Here is a 6,000-nt window from a genome sequence, read left to right on the forward strand (position 1 = left end):
GTGAGAAAAGCTGAAGTGCGTGGAGCTCTGCCTAGGGATGGGTGATGAGTCAACTGGGAACTTATAGGATTAGCAGGTAGATCAACAGCAGTGATATTGTAGTGGATGTCTGATACAGAAAAGGAAGAAGAAATAGATTTGTCCTTCTTCAGACAAGACGAAAAAGGCCCAATTATGCAAGTCCTTGTACTCATTTGGGGTCTTTACAACACGACAATGGTTGGGGGTGACAGAGGAACCAACAAGTAGAGGTACTCTAGTGGACATCATACTTGAAAACAAGGAATTGAAGAATTACAGACTCACAGAATGGTTGAGGTTGGAAGGCACCTCTGGGGCCATCTGGTCCAACCCACACTCAAGCAGGGCTACCTACACCAGCGTGCCCAGGCCCGTGTCCAGGTGGGTTTTGAAGATCTCCAAGGAGGAGATTCCACAACCTCTCTGGGTAAAAAAATGTGGAGATGTAAGGACTGGAGGCAGTGACAATGAGCTGGTGACATTGCAAGGCCACTCGTGATTATCTTTTAAAAAATCATGACAAATGGGAGAGGTTCTAGATGGCTGGAAGGAAGCAAATGTCAGTCCTCTCATCAAGAAGATCAAGGAGCACCTGGGGAACTGCAGGCTAGTCATCCTCACCTCTGTCTCTGGGAAGGTGATGGAGGAACCAATTCTGGAAATTGTTTTTGGGCACAAGAAGAGCAAGAAAGTGGTTAGGAGTAATCCATGTGGATTCACAAGGGAGAAACCATGCCTCACCATCTTTCTATGAGGTGACTAGCTTGGTGGAAGATGGGAGAGCAGTGGATGACAGGTGCCCGTGAGCTGCTCTCAGACCTTTTCTTACTAATTTGCAAGGAGCATCAGAGAGGCTGAACTGCTCACCTGGCTGGGAAACCACAACTCCATAGCTGCAGAGCTCCTTCCCTCATATCACTGGGAGAAAAGCTCCAGAAGCCAGCAGCTTCTGATTCAGAAGCACTTCCCTGAAACATTCAGGTATCTGAAGATAGCATCTAGTGGGAGAAGGTCCAATTCTATTACCTGGGCCATGTAGGTAGCTCCAAGGCTCTTGGGCTTTCTGCTGGTTTGAGCAAACTGAACTCAAGGAGACACTACTACCTGGTTTCAGCCAACGACGAACTGAAGTTCCAGCTTCAAAGTCAAGTCAAGCACTGTAGAGTTATAGGAATCCAAAAAGAGAGCCTGGAGACAAAACTGCTTTCTTTCAGTCAGGCTGTTTTCTGTTTTACATGTATTGTCCTTTTTATTCCCTTCTGGGTCAATGAGAAGTGACTCAGTTAGGAAAATATCTCTTGTTCGTTGAATTAAGGCTTGAAGAAACACAGGGGATAATTAAACTGGGTGACAGAAAATCTGAGCAAGTGATTTACATTCCTGCATCATTAACAGTGCCTTGGAAAGCTGGTTGGAGCAAATAATCTTGATTACTCCCTAAGTCAGGGGAGTAAGGTTGTTGAGAAGGGAAAAGATACTGGCTTAAAAGCAAAATAAACAAAACAAAACAAAAAAAAAGAAACAAACAAAAACCCAAACAAATCACAAAGGCAGGAACTAAAAAAAAAAATGTTATGGAAGGAATATAAATTCACACTAGCTATAAAGATATGACTAATCTTTTCAATGCACATTATGAATAGAGATGGAGAACACACCTCGGTAGTTATTAATTACTGGAAAATCCTCTATAGGACCCCTATCTCCATATGAAGGTCACTGGCCAGGCAAATGACAAACATGAAGGTCCCACCCAGAAAGAATTAAGTGCTAGGCATAGATTAATCTAAATAATTACCTAAGGGTAAAAAGTCCCTGCATAGAGTTCAAAGGAAAAAGGCTTAAAAAAAAAAAAAAGCAGGTGAATCATTACAAGGAACGTGAATCCTTATAAAAATAAATCATCTTGTTCCCTACCTCCCCATATCCTGGTGATTACATAAAGCATCACTGATGCTGAGGCAGAGGAGATTGATTTAGTGAGGTCTGGTAGGAATTTGGGAAGAGCAGCAAACCCCTTAGACCCAGGGTCTCATCTGATCTGCCAGCCCCAGGTCCTGCACTAGCCAACAGCCCCCGTGCCCTAGTCCAATATCAAGGTGAAAAACAGTGTGAAGAGAGTTGCCTAGACTTCTGGAATCAACTGCAGCTCCAGGCTATGGAGGAATGATTGTTACAAGGAATGAAAACCGCAGCTCTCTGTCCACTACAGTGCTTTGAGCCTAAGGCTGGTCAGATCAAGGAGGCCAGTGCCCTTTCCCCAAGGGCACCTTCCAGCAACTCAGTTCCAGGAATTACCTGACCTTTATGGGCTTGAGGGAGTGCTGAAACGTCTCACAAAGCTGTGCCAATATAATGGTTTTAAAGCCAGCCCGAGACGTGTTGGATTTTTGCCATACATTGTAGGGATTTGTAGTAAAATCAATTAGTAGGAATAAGGCTGCTGTGACTAATGAGCTAATGAGTGATGCCTGAGTGGAAATGGCTCCAAGAGAACTGCAGAGCCTGATACATTATTCATAGGGATAGACCAGATTCTGTCTTGGCACTGTTTATTTATTTATTTTTTTATTTGCTTTTCCAGGTTTCCCTTTAAATTTTAAAGATGTTCCTTATCACAGGAGGAAATGGAGGAGGGCAAAGATAGATGTTTAATTCCTCTCTTTCTAGGTGTGATGTGGCTCTCATCTCTGCAGAGTTGTGTCCACAAGAGATGGATGAGGGAGATGATGCATCAGAGGTGAAGTTCATATAACTTAATCCCTCTGCACACTAGCAGGTTCACTGATTAGTCAAATCCTCACTGCTGGCTTCTTTAAATGGCTTTCATAGAATCATAGAATGGATTGAGTTGGAAGGGATCTTAAAGATGATCTAGTTCCAGCCCCCTGCCATAGGTAGGGATGCCACCCACTAGATCAGGTTGGCCAAGTCCCCATCCATCCTTCATCACTGAGGTTATTTTGAAGTTACTAGGAGAAAATCATGAATTGTTTGACAAATCTCCCTTTTAGATTTCTAATACATAGCTTACATCATGGTTATGATTCACCCTACAACGTGCCCTAACTTAATGTAAAAGATGAAGAAACTAAGATTAATTTTCCAAGGTCATCTGGTAAATCATTGTTGGATCTAAGAACAAACTTCTAAGCACCTGGCTTTAAGGACAACACTCGCTCCTGTTGCTTCCAGTAACTCGTGCACCTCTTATCAGGGCTGCACAAAAATAGCAGAAGAGTACTCATGAAAAAGAAGCATTAACTAGTGGTGAAAGCATGCGGAATACAATGACGGCTCTATTTCTGGAGTTGCTACTGCCTTGATCCATAAGCCTAATTAACCTCTCTGCATCTCAGCTTCCTTATATCTGATCTTGATATAATATTTACTCATCTTGCAGGAGTATTATCAGGTTTAAGGTACTTGTAGGTGTGCAGCACAAGCTCAGTGCTAGCATGCAACACTGTTATATCAGCACCCTTCCACCTCTACCTTTGAATCCAATCATAGCTTTTGCTCATATGTCTTTCCTCTATGGAAAGCTGTGGGATTCCTAGCAGATGTGGATAGAGATGAACAGGAAAATAGAGGGTTTAACGTGATCAAGTCAAGAAGGCTCTAAATTGAAACCAGTACCTGCACTCCAAACACACATTCAGCCTGTGCTCCCTGTAGCTGTACCACAGAAAAGAGGGCATATCTTAGGATATCTTGTCAAGTCTCAGCCTGGTAATTGGGGAATGTGAGCAAGTCTTCTGGGAGATGAAGGGATTTGGAGGATATCTCGTTTGGAGTAAGTGGTGAGGTTATTGGATATTGCCTATATGGGTGCAAGTGTTGCAGGACTGCTTCCACCAGATGAAGATGCCTTCTTCAGGAGGCTGCTTCAGCTGACCAGGTAGGACAGGAAAGTGGCTTGGCACAGGTTTATCAGGTTGGAAGCAAAAATTCAATTGACCTTTTTCTTTTATTTATGATAAAACATGCTTCAAAAATGCAGCAAGTTCTTGTACTTGTCTGCATTTGAACACACACAGTAGAAAATGTCTTTTTTTTTTTTTCTTCTTTTTTTTTTTTTTCTCAAATTCATCTTGTAAGTTGTTGAGGCAGATTTATATAGCTTGTGTCCTTTTTGTTCTTTCCCTTCTCTGTAATTAATGGAAAACCCCCAACACGCTGTGAATACCCAGAAAAGAAGAAAAGAAGTTCAATGAAATGTTGTTTGGATGTTCCTATTACTTCTCGTTATTCCTTTGGTTGCTTGCCAACACTGCAAAGCAATTGCATAAGGTGCGTGTAAAAGAAGAAACATTTCAGGTGCTGCCTAGATGCAGATAGGATCAACTGAAACCGTAAACAAGTGACGTGTGTTGTCACCCCCCAAAACAACCCTCCAAACAGAAGGAATGCACAGGATTTAAGCAAGGTTTCAGCATTATAAAAATTCTTCCATCCAAAAATGTAGAATGTAATGAAGATCAGATTTCAGATGCACATGTGAAACCAATCATCTAGTGCACATTTTCCGAGGCCACTTAATACCAGAAACTAGATACCACACCCCTTTCCATGTTTAGTTTTTTTCTTAAGAACAAAACAAATATGATCAGAGTATTTCCCCTTCCTTAACAGGATTATAAAATTCTCCTCTGAACATGATGAATGTTAGACCAAGAATATACTGAAATACCTTTCCCTGGATAATTTAGAGCAGGAAATAACTACCAGACTTTTATAATCAGCATAATGACTTTATTATGGAGCTGCTGTGAAAACAATATGTCTGAACTCATAAAAGCATAGATCATCCAGAATTGTTGCTTGTAACTGAGGCTGGACTTGCTAAAATTATGAGACTCTCATTGGAGCTTTAGGTTTGGACAGATGAGGGCTGAGTTGTTTATTTGGGAAGAGAAGACCCTCAAGACCACTTATTTTTAACATTTCAAGAACTCTAGTGATATTAGCCCTGAGTGAAGTTCCTCCGATGGTGTGATAGATAACAAAGATGATGGGCGTATCTCTAAGAATATCTTTGTTTCAGCTTTCCCTTCTTTATTTCCTTATTAAAAATGTGTGTTGGGTGTGTGGGGAACATCTGGGATAACTACAGAAAGTCTCTTCTTTACTGTTATTTTGCAATCCCACAGTCCAACTTGCCCACCACATGCAGTAGTAGATAGAACTCACTAACATGGGTCTGGCGTAAGAAAGGCAGGTTGATACCTGGAGCAGTAGGATTAGGGGATGAGAAAGACATAGTATCTGGCAAAGAAAGAAGTCGTGGGCTTGTCACCATGCTTGGAGAGGGTTGGCTTAGAGCAGAATGATTTCTCCAGGCACTATGGTCCGTGAATGGCTTGGGATAGTGAGCCTGAGGGAATTCCTCAGCCCAAACTTTCATGTCCTGGTCCTGCTGCCTTCCCAGGTCTGCTCTCACCACTTACACCCCTGAAGGGCAGGGAGAGGAGGAAGGAAGGCAGCTTGCTCCTATCCAAAGCCCTCTTAATCCCTGTTCACAGCCTTGGGAGAGGTATTGCACTACCCCAAACTCGACTGTGCTGTTTCCAGTGAGTAAGGGATTGGAAGTCAGCTTTCCCCTTCTTATCCCAGTCTGGCTTCTGCTGAGAACAAAAGCATGGAGGAAAAAAAGCACATGGGATTTAACACCTTGCTGTTCACAGCTACAGATGCTTTTTCTCAAGGTGTATGGAAACCACCCAGGTTCCTCTAAACATTACAAGAAAATAAGAAATATCAACAAGCTGCAGGGCAAGGCGGAGGTGCTGGAATGATTTAATACCTCCAGGCTTGCACATCATGCCTAGGCACAAAGGATCCAGCTTAAGCACCTCAGCTATTGTCCACCATGTAAACCCTCATTTTCTTCTCCAAGGAACATGAAAAGAAATGACGGTATAGCGGGAGGTGGGGCTTGCTTTGTGGATCATTCAATACATTTATAGCTCAATCAGA

Source organism: Anas platyrhynchos, chromosome 2, assembly GCF_047663525.1.
Source record: "Anas platyrhynchos isolate ZD024472 breed Pekin duck chromosome 2, IASCAAS_PekinDuck_T2T, whole genome shotgun sequence".
NCBI lineage: Eukaryota > Metazoa > Chordata > Aves > Anseriformes > Anatidae > Anas > Anas platyrhynchos.